Here is a 17,458-nt window from a genome sequence, read left to right as displayed (position 1 = left end):
AAACACATACATACGCAGGAATACATGCACGTGAACACCCCATACACACACACACACACACACACACACACACACACACACACACACACAGGCAAAGTGTGTATGTACAGATTTTGGAGGATGTTTGAATCGTTCTACTGCATTGTTTCTTCCGTTTTTTTTTTTTTACTATCCCCCCCCCCCCCAAAATCTATTTAGCTGTTTGCTGTTTTTTGAGTGTGCGTATGATGACACGTCTTATCTGCATCATAAACTTTATAAAAGTGTATATATTATATATATTTTGTTATTTAAGATACTTCGGCACGCAGATTTTCATAGTGACATTTCACGGTAGGATCTGGTTTTTCGGAGCTTCGGAGGATTTTACGTTTTCCGCGTTCATAGGTCCGATGTTTTCTGAGGCCAAAAGTTCCTCTCATCTCCACTGAGTCTTAAAGGAGAAATCCCACCTTCAGATCCTCTCCCACTGTTCCATATCATCAACGGTTTCAATGCATTCCACGAGTTATTTTACGATTTTTTTTGACGTTTTTTTGTCGTTTTTTGACAATATTTTACGTTTTTTTTTTTTTTGTCGTATCCACTTTCCCCTCAACACGCCTCGTCTACTTCTACTTTAATTCGCGATTTCCTACATTTCCCAGAATGACTTTCTCCAACCTCCAGAGAGCTAGCCTGGACTTTGTCGTATTCAGCTGAGGGCGATACACGGAAGTGGAGAAAGTCGCATAAAATCTGAAACCATCCTCATTTCTTTTCGTAATCGGTGGAGTGAAAAAGCTTACTAACGGAGCAATCAGACATACTGTAGGCCTTCTTCTGCAAACTACTGTCAAGCTCTTGTACTGTGTGTAAATAAGTGTAGTGTAAAGAACGGCTAGTGGTGGCCTTGGACTGTTACTGAAGGCAAAAAGGCCATCTGTTAGTAATCTGCAGTGCCTGTTGAAACTTGTATTTTTTTTTTGTTTTGTTTTGAGAATGCATCATACACTGAATTTGATTTTCTCTGGTTTGCTCTGTGTATTATTTCCTTTGTGTCCCGGGGTCGAGGGGCGAGGGAGGCCTCAAGGCCAATTTTGTGTATATGATCCGTTTGATCGCTTACTATGTAGGTTATGTGAAAAGATGCATTTTGTTGCTCAATTGCCCAATGACTTGCCACATTAACAAAGTAGTGATGTTTTTCTGAGTGTTTTTTTTTTTTTTCTTTTCACTGTGTTCAGAAATATCCAGGTATGTCTTCAAGTAAGAAATTTCTACTTTGTGCAGTGTGAAACCTGTTTTCTGTTCTCCAGATCCATGTCACATAGTAGACATAATGCTGCGTTCAGGTCACGTCAGATTTATCGTAAATATGAGCGTCCGACTGGGATAAACCGCTCATGTCTCCCTCCTGGTGTTTTTTTTTTTTTTTTGTCCCACTTTTGACAGTCCAAGGTGGTAAAAATCGAAATTATCGGTTATTCACTCTAAAAAAAATCAACTCCATGTCGTTCTTCCGCTTCTTTCGATGCGACACGAACGCAGCATTAGCTCGCGAATCGAGAAAAGACTGTGCGACTTTTTTTTGTTTTTCGTTTGGAAATATGTGTTGTGGAGTTCACACGTGTTTAGCTGTAACAAAGACAGGACCACCTAGCAAAGAAAACTGAAACTGGAGCAGATTTAATATGGAACAGCCTGACTGCACAAAGCCAAAAAAGCAAACCATTTTTCTACGTGCAGCTCAAAACATTTCTGGCTCCATCCATAAATCTGCACCCCATCTTTTTAATTTAATATGACAGATTTTTTTTTTTTTTTTTTTTTTTTTTAATGGCTCTGGATTTTTCACCAACAGGAAGACAAGCGTGGACCTGCACAGTTCAATTTTGTGTTCTATTTTTTTTTTTTTTTTTGTATAAATTAAGTACTGTACATGTGATTCTTTGATGCTTGCATTTTTCTAATTTTTTTGCAAGAAAATAATGCCAAATAAAAAAAAAATGTTTCATTTGAAGTGAGAATAATTTCTTTTCGGGGGTGTTTAGTGTCGAAATGTGATGTGCCGTTGGACGAGCTTTCTATTGCTTTTGGGCTCCGGGCCCCCCCGACTAATACGTATAAGCCATAACGACTCCAAAATGTTCTCCTGACGTTCTGCCGGAGCTCAATATGGTCTGCGTTAAGAGGAAGAGAGGAGGAAGGCCGCTTTCCAAACCGCTGTCAGCAGGATCTGGGGAATGAGTTGTACAGTAGCTCAGATTTCCACCGAGGGCCTGGAAGGTGGGAGGAGGAAGGACAGAAAACAGACTCGTGCATTGAATCCACATCCACCATTATCCCATAGCTTCTCCCCGCAAAAACAAATCAATCACCCTTTATTGGATTTAGCACGTCGCCAAACGGGCAACCGCACCTTAAGGTGACTGCATCAATAAAAAAGAAAGAGAAGATCATGAAATTTAAAGGCTAAAGCGATAATCTGCAATTTTCTCTCCGTCTTTGGTGCCAAGCGCTCATCGCTGTGGTGTTTTCTGCAGAGATCACCTGTCAATCAAACGGTGTGGGCGGAGCTTGGATTTTCTGTTGATGCGTGTTTTGAGTTTCTCTTCTCTTTAGTCTGTTCAGTGGTTCTCAACGTGGGGTCCGGGGACCACCAGGGGTCCTTGAGGGGGTTCCAGGGGGTCCCCAGCAAACTGATTTATTGTTAAAATTCAGCATTATTACATTTACAAGAAGTTAACACAGTTAGAGAATGTAGAAGAATGACTATTCTGAACATAGTTTCTCTGTTATCTCTCTACCTACAATACAGATAGTCATGGAATTCTGGACAAAATCATATCTAACAATAATAAAACATATTCTCAGATTTGGGTCCGAGAGACAAAATTGCATCAAATGGGGGTCCGTGGCTCTAATGTGGACTAAATTAGGCTCCTTGATATGAAAAAGGTTGAGAATCACTGACCCAGTTCTTCTTCTTCTATTTATTCCAAACAACCCTGGAAACGTACAACCCATCACTTCCTGCATCTGATCCCGGGTGTTTTAGAACAGCAAATGGAAAAGCTTTCATAAACCGGCTATAGGTTGAATCACTATTGCGTTACATCAATCGGCGATAGCAGCAAAAACAAACATTTAATTACATGGGACTGTCACAGATTATATGTTGAAAGTTCTCAGCCGGGATCATAAACGCTGAAAGATAATTCTCTATGGGATTTGCTGGTTAACTAAAAGACTATGATGAAAGGCCTTACTCGGGTATGTAAAGACAAGCCCAATAAGCAGGGATACCAGGCCGCTGAGGGAGCCGGGAGACGAACAGGAGGAGGATTTTAAAATCGACTGAACTTTTTCCCGGGAAGCCGATGAAGTGTTTGTTTTGAACCCCCCCAGAAGATGTGAGTTCTCTTTGTTCTGGTGAGCGGCAGGCAGCGGAGACGTGGACTAAACTGGGGTTAATGTATTTTTGATGTCGGTAAACCCAACAGAGCATCAGTCATGTCGAGCTGTAGTCATTAAAAAAACACGCTTCGTTCTGCTCGATGTTCTCCACATGCATTCAGGCCACGTTTTAAAAGATGATAAAAAGCAGATTTCTTACGTTTCTTAGCTGGATGTTATTAAGAAAAAGCAAAGAGGATTCTTCCTTTGTGTCTTTTAATCACATAGTCACTACTAAACCTAGTCACAATCAATAGTGACTAATGTTTGTGTTTTGAGCAGACCATTCCATTTTCTTTTCATGTTGCCGTGAAAATAAACGTGCCATTCTCACAGTTGTAGCCTAGCAATGTATTCTATAGCTTTTCCAAGTAATTTTATCGTCCGTATGGAAATTGTACGCATCCATTGCTATGGAGGGTTAGGCTGGAGATCAAAATGGGGAAGGCTAGGGTTAAATATCAAATGGCCTAGGCACCTAATTGTTTTCAGAGATCTTTCAGTCAGGTGCCAGAAGGCAAGAAAGGGGATCTAGAACTCTATTGGATAGTGTATGTGTAGTGTATGCTGCAGTTAGCATGTAGCCTACTATTAGTCGTCATAGTGTATGGCATTCTAAAGTGTTAGCATGGAGCCTACTATCACTCGACATAGTGTATGCTAAAGTGTTAGCATGGAGCCTACTATCACTCGACATAGTGTATGCTAAAGCGTTAGCATGAAGCCTACTATCACTCGACATAGTGTACGTTAAAGCGTTAGCATGGAGCCTACAATCACTCGACAGTGTATGCTAAAGTGTTAGCATGGAGCCTACTATCACTCAACATAGTGTACGATAAAGTGTTAGCATGTAGCATGGGAGCCAATGGTCTACAACACATGGATGACTTTCGCATCTGTTTTCTCATTACTTATAACAGCTAGCTGATAAGCGCGACAATCTACCAATCGATTATATCAATTTACATGAAACAGTAAAGGTGCAGTATAAGAAAAAGGACATTAGAAATTAAATGTTCAGAGAAATCATGTCCGACTGTGTTTATTAAAGCAGACGCAATCAAAATGAAACCGGTTCATCATATTGCATTAACACTGTTCTGTATTACTCCAATCCAAGACATTTTACATACTTTTTAATGCCTTAAATTTAGATAATGAGACTTTCCCAGACTTCTTAAGCGTGGATTCCCTTTCACTTGGATATATGACAGCCTATAGTGTCATTTGTCAATGAAACACACAGATCAAATGTTAAAGAAAATACTGTTTAATTGAAAATCTTAATGGCTTAGGCATGAAAACATGGCAACACAATGAATGCTGAGGATATTAAAAAAAAAAAAAAAAAAAAAAAACAATAAATAAAGTCTTATTTACACATGCAATAACAAGGTAATGAAATAAAGCTTTTTTTTTTAGTAGGCAAGTTATTTATGTTTTTAAAAGGCTAGGTTAACAATGATTTATATCGTACATAGAATTTTTCGATGGATCTCGTCAAGCGACACACCAGCTGTGCTACAGTTCACCAGTAACTTCTGCGTATTCGGAGGGGGTTTCGGGACAGTAAAGTGATGTGCGACAGGAGCGGTGATTCAACGTGACGTCCGAGGACCGTCAGCTTCAAGTCTTATTTCTCGCATGGAGTGGCACTTTCATGGTCAAGGAGTTACTGTATGTATTACAAAGTTCAAACAGTACCGTTGAGGTCGAGTGAAAACGAAGCCAAGGGGGGGGAGGGGGGGAGGGACTGACGGGGTATTCTCTATATATAGCGTCTTAGGGATAGAAAAAAAACGACGCTTTGTGTTTTAAAAGAGTTTGGTTTGTGGGATTAAAGCTGCACTAGGGGGGGAAGTAAGAGTCGATTCCCACTGTTTGCCCAAATTCAGTTCTCTGCACAGAAGTAGTGACAAATCAAAACTTCCAGGACCATTCCAGCATGATGAATTTTTTTGCTCATTTCCTGCATTCCCTTTACTTTTACGTTTTTAATCACATTATCGTATATGATATGTTTCCCTTTAGTTGTTTTTTTAAAGTAAATTGTGTCAAGATTTAGCTAGAATTTCTGGGTAACACTTGACAATAAGGGTCACTAAGTTAATGCTTATTGAGCATGAACTAACCCTTAATTAACAGTTAACTAATGTGTCTGGTAATCATTTACTAATGGTGTTCATGATAACTAAGGTATTCATTTATACATTATTTAATAGTCATCTTTATAAACTATTAAATAATGTATAAATAAAAAGCAGAAGTCGGACATGTGGTGGAACAAGAAACTTCGGCCGTGTTCTGTTTTCGGTTTGTTTGTTTGTTTGTTTGTCTGTCAGCAGGATTACGGAAAAACTACTGGCCCGATTTTCATGAAACTTGGTGGAAGGGTGTAGCATGGGCCAAGGAGGAACCCATTAAATTTTGGAGCGGATCCGGATCCGACTCACGAACGAGCAATAATAGCACGAACCTTGGCGGAGGTCTGCGCTCTCCGAGTGCCCTTCTAGTTTCAAATGTAACAGTTTTTAGCATTAGCTTGATGCGACTTTGCAAAATGCAAATTCACAGCGATGGATTACCTTTACCTACTGAATTAGAAGTCTCCACAGTTGTTTTCTATGCCGTTTGGAATTGAATGGGAGTCAATGAGCCTGAGAGGTCCGGCAAATCTGATTTCACAGTCACAATTAACATTACATGAATGGAAAACATGAGCAAAAAAAAAATCCAATCTTGCTGGAATTTAGAATCATTTCATTCTCCTAAACAGCAGCGAGTCCGTCCAGAGAAAGCTGAACCTCTCCACCCCCCCGCCCCTCCTGTGCCAAACTGCCTAGTGCGGCTTTAACATGTCAGCCCTACATATCTCCCGACATCTGTTGACTCTTCACATAACAACCTTGGCTTCTTACTGCGCATACCGCAGTCTTTAGTATGTTTGAGTACCTGAGTCCACATGACAAGACACAACCTAGTTTATTGTTGGTTTTGAGCTCAAAGTAAATACCTTCAGATTTCTCAGTTATAACTCCCGAGAAGCAGTTTTTTTTTTCAGGGACATGTGTGACGCTAATCCAAAATAAACGACAAAACACACGGACTCCCAGAGAGAAGAAACCTAATCGGACATATTTAAGTTCTGTCGTTCTTTAGTAAGAAACTATAACGTAATATATATAGAAGCTATTCACAGAATAAACCAGGCTTGAACGGTGGCGGTAAAATCATAAAAAAAAAAAAAAAGACAAAAAATATGAGTGGAGAAAAAAAAAAAAAAAAAATCGGGACAATTCAGCCGTTGTTAGCACTACACACAGCACGACATGTTATGGGAGTAATTACACGTTATTCAGACTTGTTATTTCATTCTAGAACCGCTGAATGGGGATCTGTTAAACTTGTCAAACACCGTCACTTCATCTAGACAGAGCGAGCTACAGTGAAATGTGCGATACTGCGATACTGCAATGCAACTTAACATTCACGTTCATCAGCGTGAGCACGGACCACAGAACCGACCGCTAGGTTTTTTTTCCGAACCTTGCTTGTGTAGCTACACGTTCGTACGCCACGATTTTGCCACGAAGCCTGTGAAGCGCAAAACTGAAGTCGTAAAAAAAAAACAAAAAAAAAAAACAACAACTATCCAAATCGACAGGCCCCCCCCCCCCGCCTCGTAATATTTTAAGTCGTCAAACATCTAGCTTAATAAAAAAAAAAAAAAAAAGAATGCGCTCGGACTGAGGAGACACTTAGCCACGGCACGAGTCGACCTTAAAAAGTACAAGCTTGGCTACATAGAGCTCACATTAAAGGCTTCAAATCTCCCTTAAGACACTCCGCTTATGCTGCGTTCACGTCACATCGGATTTTACCGGAAATACGAGCTGCCGACTAGGGGGGGGGGGGAACGTTCCGGTCAGCTAGGCTTGGGCCGATAACCGCTATTATCGGACACCGCGATATTCCGCGCGATACCGAAAAATTGGATGTATACTACCGCCCCAAAAAAAAAAACCCAGGGGGACGCGATAATATCACATATCGCGATATTTTGGCGAGACTGTATCGCGATATAAAATCGGGGGGGGGGGGGGGGGTATCGCCCAAGCCTACGCTCAGCTTTCTAATGGTGATTGCGAATAGGATGTGGGATTTCTTTGCAGGCTTCCGATATCGAATCCGCCAACGTCGGCGGTCTCGAGGGGTAAGAAAACTCAAAAACGGATCCGTTATATTCACGCTGAAAGAGTCCGTTTACTGTCGATTCCTAAATTCATAAATAACGATTTTGGATGCGGAAGTTCGAGTTTGCGGTAATGAGATCCCGTCCCGTTCTGCCGCGTCTTCCGATATGACGTGAACGTGGCGTTTACTCCCCCGAAGTAAAAGCCGTTTGGCGGTACTTCTGGACCTTCAGGAAAAGTGCTTAGATAAATGCTATCCGTTATAATGGCACAGTGTGTAGAGAGAGGGAGACGAGACGGAGAGGGGCGGGAGAGGGGTGGGGGGGGGGGGGGGGGGGAGAGACTACGTGGCGATGTGCGCCGTGGAGGGGACGGAGACGAACTCGCGCAGGATGTTCTTGGCCGTCTCCAGGTTGTTCTGGGCGATCATCAGGGCTTTCTGGATGTCCTGGATGGAGTAGCCCTGGGACATCAGACATTCGATCTCGCCGCTCATGGCCAGGCTGCCGGGGCCCGCGGAGGGCTGGGAGGGGCCGGGGGTGGAGGCGGAGGCGGAGGCGGAGGCGGAAGAGGAGGAAGAGGAGGAGGAGGAGGGACCCGGGAGGCTCGGCGACGGGCCGCGACCCTCCGGGTTAAAGGGCCGGTGCCGCCGGTCGGAGTTGGCCCGCCGCGGGAGAGGCTTGGGAGGGTGTTCGGGGTCGAGGCCCGCAGCAAACATGGCTGGGAACGAAGAGGGAGGAGACACGGTTTACTACAACAAGCAGGAGGAACCGTCTGATTCAAGAGACTTAGAGGGATACACAAAGTTTTGGGGAGATTGCCCTGTTGGAACTGTTAAGTGATGAGAACTTACAGACACAAAAATCATGGTGCTCCATGCTAACACTTTAGCATACACTATGTTGAGTGATGGACTCTAATAGGCAGTTTGATAAGCACTATGTTGGTGGTAGGCCACTAGCATTATCCAAAGACTGACCTTTAGGAAATAAATAAGTTTTTAGTGGTTTTTAGTGTAAGTTATATATATTTAATTATATTTTTATTATAGACTTAGCCACATATTATTAAAGATAACTCATCACGTAGCTTTAGAGCTGCTACAAGTTCTCATTTTCTCATATTTTAGATAATGCTGGTGACCTATTATCACATAGTGTATGCTAAAGTGTTAGCATGGAGCTACTATCACTCAACATAGTGTATGCTAAAGCGTTAGCGTGGAGCCTACTATCACTCAACATTGTGTATGCTAAGCATGGAGCTACTATCACTCAACATAGTGTATGCTGAAGCGTTAGCATGGAGCCTACTGTCACTCACCATAGTGTATGCTAAAGCATTAGTGTGGAGCCTACTATCACTCAACATAGTGTATGCTGAAGCGTTAGCATGGAGCCTACTGTCACTCACCATAGTGTATGCTAAAGCGTTAGCATGGAGCCTACTGTCACTCAACATAGTGTATGCTAAAGCGTTAGCATGGAGCCTACTGTCACTCAACATAGTGTATGCTAAAGCCTTAGCATGGAGCCTACTGTCATTCAACATAGTGTATGCTAAAGCGTTAGCTTGGAGCCTACTGTCACTCAACATAGTGTATGCTAAAGCGTTAGCATGGAGCCTACTATCACTAAACATAGTGTATGCTGAGTCAGAGTGTCAGAGTAAGGCATTTAATAGCCATTTTGGTGTCAATGTTCTTATCACAGGGGAAGTGGGCCAACGGGACAATTGACCAAAAACTGAGTGTATTGCTTTGAATGTTGGTATGAAGTGCCTGAGTTAAAAACCAGAATGTGGACCGGATCCCTGCGGTACGTACAGTCTTCTATTGAGCCGTCCATGTTGAGATTGTTGAAAGCTGCCGAGGTGCCGGTGATATCTGAGAGGGTTCTTCTGGTGGGGGCGGGAGGCACCACCGGTCTGGGGTAGTCATACTCATACACATCCTCCAACTCATCCTCCTCCAGCTTGACCTGGGAAACTACAGCCGAGTGGTGAGGGTGCTCTGAAAAATAAAGAAAGAATATATAGTGAATATATAGCATATATTTCATGTTGTGTCATCCATATTTAAGTTAGGAACTGATACTGATTGTAAGTAAATCCAAATGTAAGTAATCCACATTCTTTCCCATACTTCCCACTACTACAGTGCTTATAGGGATGGCACGATATATCGAAATTCAATATATTGCAATACAAAAATGTGACAATCCAAAGTTTAAAACTTCAAAAATTCATAAAAAATCAGTCATGTATGCTACAGGTGTACAATTTCCTTATTGACCACGTCTTCATTATGCATTCACCTTTCATTTTGCTGACTGTGAAGCACTTAGTAACTTTGCTTTTGAAATGTGCTGTACAAATAAAGTTTCATTTCTTATTCCTGTTTTTACAGATATGTTTATGAAAACCTCACGCAGGCCAGTGGTGAAGTTCAGACTTGCTAGATTTTCACATATCTTGATTGCATAACACCATTCTGGCTGTCACAACTTGGTGTTCTATAACTATTCGTTTGAGATGCTTTAAAATTCATTTTATTTCATTTTTTCATTTAATTTCCTCTCCATTGTTTTAATGCATAGATGCATAAAATACTAGCCAACATCTTAACATAAGTGCTATTAATAATAATAACAACAACAGGGGATAATAATATTAAATTGCCCAAATGGCCCATCTACCAGCGAATTGTTTCCAACATATCGTTCCCATGCCAGCTAAACTTTTCATTGGCTGTTGCTAGGCACCTGTACTGGGAAAATCTAACTTTTTTTGATAAAATCTGGAAGTCCTGGATGGGTTGACCGACACTCTAAGACACTGAGTGCTTGACCTGCTCACAGTGTGAGAGCCACTGTCCTGACAAAACGTCAAGATCGCCTCTCACAATGTGCCAGTTTTCTCCCAATCTCAAATAATGTGTCTGGGGCTGCCAATCTGGCCAAAATTGGGACTAAAATCCTGTAGTGAGAGCCCTGCTTTAACCAGTCGCAGAGATGGAACACAGGCACAGTGATCTGATTGCCTTCCATTCACTGCCCCTCCTGTGCTTTACAATCATGTTTGCAAAGCTTTGAGTTGCATCGTGCGTATGACATGTCCTCTATGAATAAATTTGACTTGACTATTAAGAGGTCAGTCGATCAGTTTGACAGTGACAAATGTGCGGGGGTAATAAAATGTGGCACCAGTGGTTCTCAACGTGGGGTCCGGGGACCACCAGGGGTCCTTGAGGGGGTTCCAGGGGGTCCCCAGCAAATTGATGAATTGTTAAACTTCACTATTATTTCATTTACAAGAAGTTAACACAATTAGAGAATGTAGAAGAATGACTGTTTTGATCATAGTTTCTGTTATCTCTCTACCTACAATACAGATAGTGATGGAATTCTGGATAAAATCATATCTGACAATAAAAATATTCTCAGATGAGACAAAATCTCATCAAATGGGGGTCCGTGGTTCTAATGTGGACTAAATTACGGGTCCTTGATATGAAAAAGGTTGAGAATCACTGAGTTAACACACCTGTACACCTTGCATTTCCCCTTTGACAAAGACAGACTGGTGCATGTGTTACCTGACTCTGAGGCCTGTGCCGCCTCTGCTGTGCCAGCCTGAGCCTGGATGTTACACATGGACTCGTAGACCTGGGGGTCCTCGAAGTCCCCGTCGCCCGCCTCACCGCTGGGAGGAAGGAAGAGAGGAAGAACAGAATAACTTTTTTTGTCTGGTTGCTACACAAAACCGAATCCACACCATAAAGGCAAAAAAACTCAAATTCAAATAGAGATTTTTTTTTTGACCTTTTCGATGCTCCCTGGAATTGAATTTAAGACCAATTTAACAACCAAAATAAAACAAAAACAGCCCACTTCCATGAAAGCTCTGAAACAAAATAAGCAATATAAGAGGAAGCAAATTATATGTTTGGGGAAATTATGTTCAACTGTGTTTTCTAAAGCAGATGTGATGAAAATAAAGCCTGTTTTTCATATTGTATTAACCCTGTCCTTTATTAAACGAGTGGAATTGAAGTAATGTAATGCAACATATTTCAGATTCAAATCAAATTCATGGCATTTACTTTATTTCTTTATTTCCTGTACATCAGCTGTTGTTACATACTGTTTCCATACACCTACTTTTATAAAGTCTTCTTATTGTTGCAAGGTGATTTGTCATTCTTTGCTTAGCAGCGTTTTTATACCTTTTGAAAGAAATTCCTTGAATTAAAAAAGCAGAAAGAAGAAGACAGCACCTAACATCTCCATAGTTGATTTCTCCATTTTCAAGTTAGTGCAGCTCTTTCTGTTTTCTGTCTTTTTTTTTTTTTTTTTGATTGATTCTTGCTTGGTATGGGGATTCTCATAACACATGTATTCAGTTTCCACAAACATTTCATCTGTGAGACAAGCTGTCTCAATTTGCCTTTGTCTCGTTTCCTATAAGCTAGTGACTAGAGGGGAGAGGGAGAAAGGAGCAGAAAACTAGGGAGTGAAACTAGGGAGTTTTTAGGTTTGTAATAGAGGAAGTGTGATGAGTGCATGGGGGAAGTGGAGAGAAAAAGCTAAGGCTGCAGAGCCCCCTGGTGGACAAACGTTTAGATAAGGAAATTAACAGCCTGCATAAGCAACATGGTAATTGAGGAACATATTCACATATAGTATCGCTATTCCAAATACCAATTCCAAAGATATGTTGTTGTTGGTAATCTACACTGCCAGTCAAAAGTTTGGACACACCATATTTTTCTTTATTTTTACTATTTTCCACATTTTAGAATAACAGTAAAGACATCACAACTATGAAATAACACAAATGGAATTATGCAGCGAGCAAAAAAGTGTTAAACAAATCCAAACTATCTTATATTTTAGATCTTATATCTTATATTTTAAAGTAGCCGCCCTTTGCCTAGATCAAAATGGCTTTAAGATAATGAAAAAGGGCCCACCTGATTGAATGTACCATGTTTTTCATTCTCTTATGTTTTTCCATTTTGACCTTAAGGCTTCTGCTTAAATGTGTTTCTTAGACAAATATAAATAGTGAAGTTGATCCTATGTATGAATTTCTTTCCAAAGCCTTTGCCTTTCCGTCAAGGCAAAGGGCGGCTACTTTAAAGAATCTAAAATATAAGATAGTTTTGATTTGTTTAACAATTTTTTGGTCACTGCATAATTCCATTTGTGACATTTAATAGTTTTGATGACTACTGTTATTCTAAAATGTGGAACATAGTAAGAATAAAGAAAAATTTGGTGTGTCCAAACTTTTGACTGGTAGTGTAATTTAGGAAATTCATATCAATATTCTACAAATAATCAGAAAATTTTACTGTAATTCCTGAAAAGTAAAATCAGATTATACACTATTGGGCCTAAACGCATCCTGACCTTTCAAAAACCTAAGAAGCTCCACATCCATTTAGTTAATATCACATATTTGATCTTAATTTTCATGTCTATCTATGGGGAGAGAACTGCTCATGTTCATATATTCTCTGACTGAGCGCTCTTTGAGTAAGTTTGAATTCTCAAATGTAAAACACTGGAAAAAGGAATTTTCTATAGAGCTGCAATGATTAATCGATTAGTTGTCAACTATTAAATTAATTGCCAACTATTTTGATAATCGATTAATCTGTTTGAGTAATTTTTTAAGAAAAATAAGTCAAAATTCTCTGATTCCAGCTTCTTAAATGTGAATATTTTCTGGTTTCTTTCCTCCTCTATGACAGTAAACTGAATATCTTTGGGTTGTGGACAAAACAAGACATTTGAGGACGTCATCTTGGGCTTTGGGAAACACTGATCCACATTTTTCACCATTTTCTGACATTTTATAGACCAAACAACTAATGGATTAATCGAGAAAATAATCGACAGATTAATCGACAATGAAAATAATCATTAGTTGCAGCCCTAATTTTTTGCTGCATATTCAAGCACTCAGGGTTTCTACACAGTTTCCCTTTCAGAATTCCTGAACTTTGAAACTATAACAAGAAAATAGTGTTTAGTGAAGCAAATAGGATGCATGTTGCACTACTAACCCTGTTCTGGATTCATCTCAGAGTGGACATGCAGCGGAAAGAAACCTGTCATCACATGGTGAAAACAGTAAGATCTATAATAACTGGATTTAAGACATTCTAACAGTTTCTAAGGCTTTAAATTTAGATAATGTATTTTAAGACTTTCAGACTTTTTTCTGACACCCTGAAGAAAAGAATTTTTCACAAAAACTAACACCATAATACGTGAACTGGCAGTGGATCTACAACATGATTTAACGCATAGTTCTATGTGCATCAGGAATGAGCGGCAATAGCTTTCCCATACTCCATAACTTGGCAGACCCTGGAATTTGTCATAGTGATTTTCCAAGAACATTCCAGACGAGGACGAGGAGCCGGTGGTGCTACTTACCCGATGTCGTTGTGGTGGCTGGCCTGGGCCGGCGGGGGGGGCACCAGGGACCCCGCTACGACCCAGGGGGCGCCGGAGGCCGGGAGGGAGGTGGGGCTCATGTACTCGTTCTCCTCGCAGTCGGACGAAGGCTTCTCGCCAGCCGACGCCGCCGGAGCTGGGAGGGGTCTGCACACACAGAGAGGCAGTTTTTTGTTTTTTTTTTCATTTATGATTTATTAATCAGACAGTCTAATCCAGATCCAGATCTCAACGGCGACGTGACGTCTCACATTCGAGTAACAACAGAAAGAAAGATGCACATACGTTTTTAAGCATACCGTGTTTGAGAGTGGAGATAATCAGAGGACGTCCCGAACAGAACGTCTCCATTTTTCTTTCTTTGTAATTATTTTTATTCCCCAAAAAAACATATAAGCACCAGTTAAAGCAGCCTGGGACCACTGTTGAGGGAGCAGTAGTTTGTATTTTGGCTATATGAAATGGTGTTTTGACAGTTGAGTGGGTCAGTCACAAACGGAAGATATAGATGGACGGAAATACGTTATCATCTGATTTGAGTCACTGAAAGTAGATACTGATAGATATTTTTGGACTGGATTTGCTGAGGGCTGAGCTGATATTTAATAACTTTCATTCAGTGCTTCCCCCCAGACCTCTGAAACAGCAGTTAGATCATCATGGGGGCACAAACTCATTTAAAACCCGGGATGATAATGAGATAATAATATCATTTAATTGCAACCATATTGCCAAACTCCTGTCACAGTTTTGTTGAGGAGAAAATAACTGAAGGGAGAAGTATTGTGATACTGCAGCCTATGGTTGCAAGGGGAAACCGCTTTATAGAACATTATAATGCTCTCCATTAAAGAATAAATCAATGCTAAGTCCCATGGGGCAGAAAGCTGCTGCTGCACTGCTCATTATGGGCTGCAACCTCTGGTCACACCCCAGTCAGTGATGTCAAATGATGTCAGGTATTTCGCCTTTGACAGATGATGCCAAACACCTGCTGTGACATCACTAATTGGGGTGTGGCAACATGCTTGTGGCAGCATGCTGAGAGTTTTCTGCACTATGTGATTTAGTGTTGATTTACTCTTTAATGAAGCGTCAAAATGTATTACCGTATTTCCTCTAATAGTGGCCGGTAGTCAATTAAAAGCCGTGTCTCTGATAATGTCCGGGGCCGTGGTCGACACGAACAAATAAAGGCCGGCCCCAAATACAGGCCGGGGAAAAAAACAAAGGAAAAAACAACGGTGGATACCGGTAAACTCCTGGTGCCTGTTATATAATGTAACTGTAGTTTGTAGTAACGTACAAGTGCCACAAGATGGCAGTATGCCACAAGACGGCTCGGCCGGCAGAAGTCTCCGGAGCGTGCCGTCGTCGATTACCGTAATTATCGGTAATGCATTGCAGTAACAAAAAAACGGCTACCTAACGAACCCCAACAGAAGCAGATCAGAAAACAAGGAGGCTTCGTACTAAAATATGAGCAAATATACTTATCAGAGGGAATTAGAAATAAAGGCCTGTCTCTGATATAAGCCTGCCTCCAATAAAGGCCTGGTACTCTCTGCAGTTGAGGTAAATAAAGGCCTGGGCCAATATTAGAGGAAATACGGTATCTTACAAGTACTTTCAAGTATTATCTTAACACTACGCCAACTTCCACTTTTGAATAGGGAAACAAAACAAAGGGGCAGGTTTCATGATAGTTGAAAAGCAAGAAAAGAAGATTATAACTGTATTAGTGCCCTCCATTAATCAATGTAAACATGGCTCTGCAGATATCATCTTGAGAGGAGTCATTTATCTTTAGTTTGATAAAGACTGATAGAAGTATCTCTTTCAACTTAGTACTGGTATCAACGTCAAAAATTCTCATAATGTGACAGCTCCACTTCTCAAGTGTTACCCAAAGCTGTTTTGAACGCATCAATCAAGCCATTTGCTCTTCCACTTCGTGTCCCTTCATACTGCTCACTTCCCCTCCTCTAAACGTCCCGGGGCACAGAGCCTCCTACCTTGCGGCCAGGCAGTAGACGGCGTTGGTGGCCACCGGGGGTTTGCCTCCCTCGCCGCCGCCATTCCCATTGCTCTGGGAGGCGGAGGCCAGGGCCGACGGGGCCTTGGCTACCGGCCGCGGGACCATGTAGTTGGCGGCCCAGGCGGGCTGGTCGGGGGTGGAGGGCAGGGGTCTCCTCTGGAGCCTGGAGTCCTGGCCGGCCAGGGAGGGGCGCTCCGGAGGAGGGGGAGGGGGCAGCTCTCTCAGGGCCGGAGGCAGCGGCAGAGGCTTGTCCCTGTGAGGGGCCGGCATCTGGGGGAGAGGTGGAGGGTGGTGTTACTGCAGAATATAGGTGGAGAGGTGGGAAAACTGGATATTCGATATGGTGGGAAATATCGCAATATTTCCCGCGATGTCGGTAATATCGAGTAATGGCCCAAGCCTACTAACTTTTTTTTTTTTGTTTTGCGCCCAAAATTACCTTGATTATTATAAATATTACAAATACAAAATAACGTAACAACACATCATGTCAATGTTTACATATATAAGACTATACAGTGTATTTCAATAAAAAAAAAAAAAAAAAAAAAAAACTTGAGGTATCAGACCTTGATTGTAGCCTAATAGAATATGCGCTAAAGGCATCATACAAATCCCTATTTAAACAATCTATACCAGAACTTTACTAACAATATATTATAAAGTGTAAAATGTAAATAGCAAAGTTATACAAAATTATTCCTTCATTGGATAAAAATGCTATTATACCCAGATGGAAAGCAATATCGCATCCAAATCTGGTTTGAGCTTTTTTTTATTTTTTTTTATATATATATATATATATATATATATGTGTTTATTGATTTTTGATTCAGAAAACATTATGATTGCGTTGAAGCAAAACACATCAACAAAAACAACAATTAAAAGAGGGACAAAATCAAAACAAAACAGAACATCTCGGCTCACAGAATCACACATTCAGACAGGCAAGTGACTCAGGAATTACATAAAATAAAAACAAAAATAACAAATAGCTAAATAGCAGGTATCACACAGGTCCATACTACATAAACCCTATTGTAAGAATAGCAGAGATATCTAAACCAATATATGACATAAAAGGCTCCCATGTTCTATGAAATACATTGTCTTTGCGATGTAACATGCATGTCAAATAGTCCAATGATACATATTCAAGTATGACCTTATGCCAATATGTTTTAGATGGAACTTTGTCTGTTATCCAGCTCAAAAGAATGCATTTTCTTGCACAGAATGTTAGCATTTTGTAGAGTTTCAAGCCTACTAACTTTAACCATTTCACTATCTAAACCTAATCCTAATCCTACTCT

General features: G+C 40.9%; 1 pseudogene; it reads right to left on the bottom strand.

Moving 5' to 3' along the window:
• Positions 1-7,977: 7,977 nt before the first annotated feature.
• Positions 7,978-17,458, bottom strand: part of LOC139664167 (E3 ubiquitin-protein ligase CBL-like) — a 28,286-nt pseudogene continuing 18,805 nt past the window's right edge.

This window comes from Centroberyx affinis, unplaced genomic scaffold, assembly GCF_046629955.1.
Source record: "Centroberyx affinis isolate AG114_WGS23_722 - 3 ecotype Tasmania unplaced genomic scaffold, CSIRO-AGI_Caff_v1 ptg000233l_1, whole genome shotgun sequence".
In the NCBI taxonomy this organism is placed as follows: domain Eukaryota; kingdom Metazoa; phylum Chordata; class Actinopteri; order Beryciformes; family Berycidae; genus Centroberyx; species Centroberyx affinis.
The sequence above is the reverse complement of the archived record's forward strand: the minus strand, read 5'-3'. Positions and strand labels throughout refer to the sequence as shown.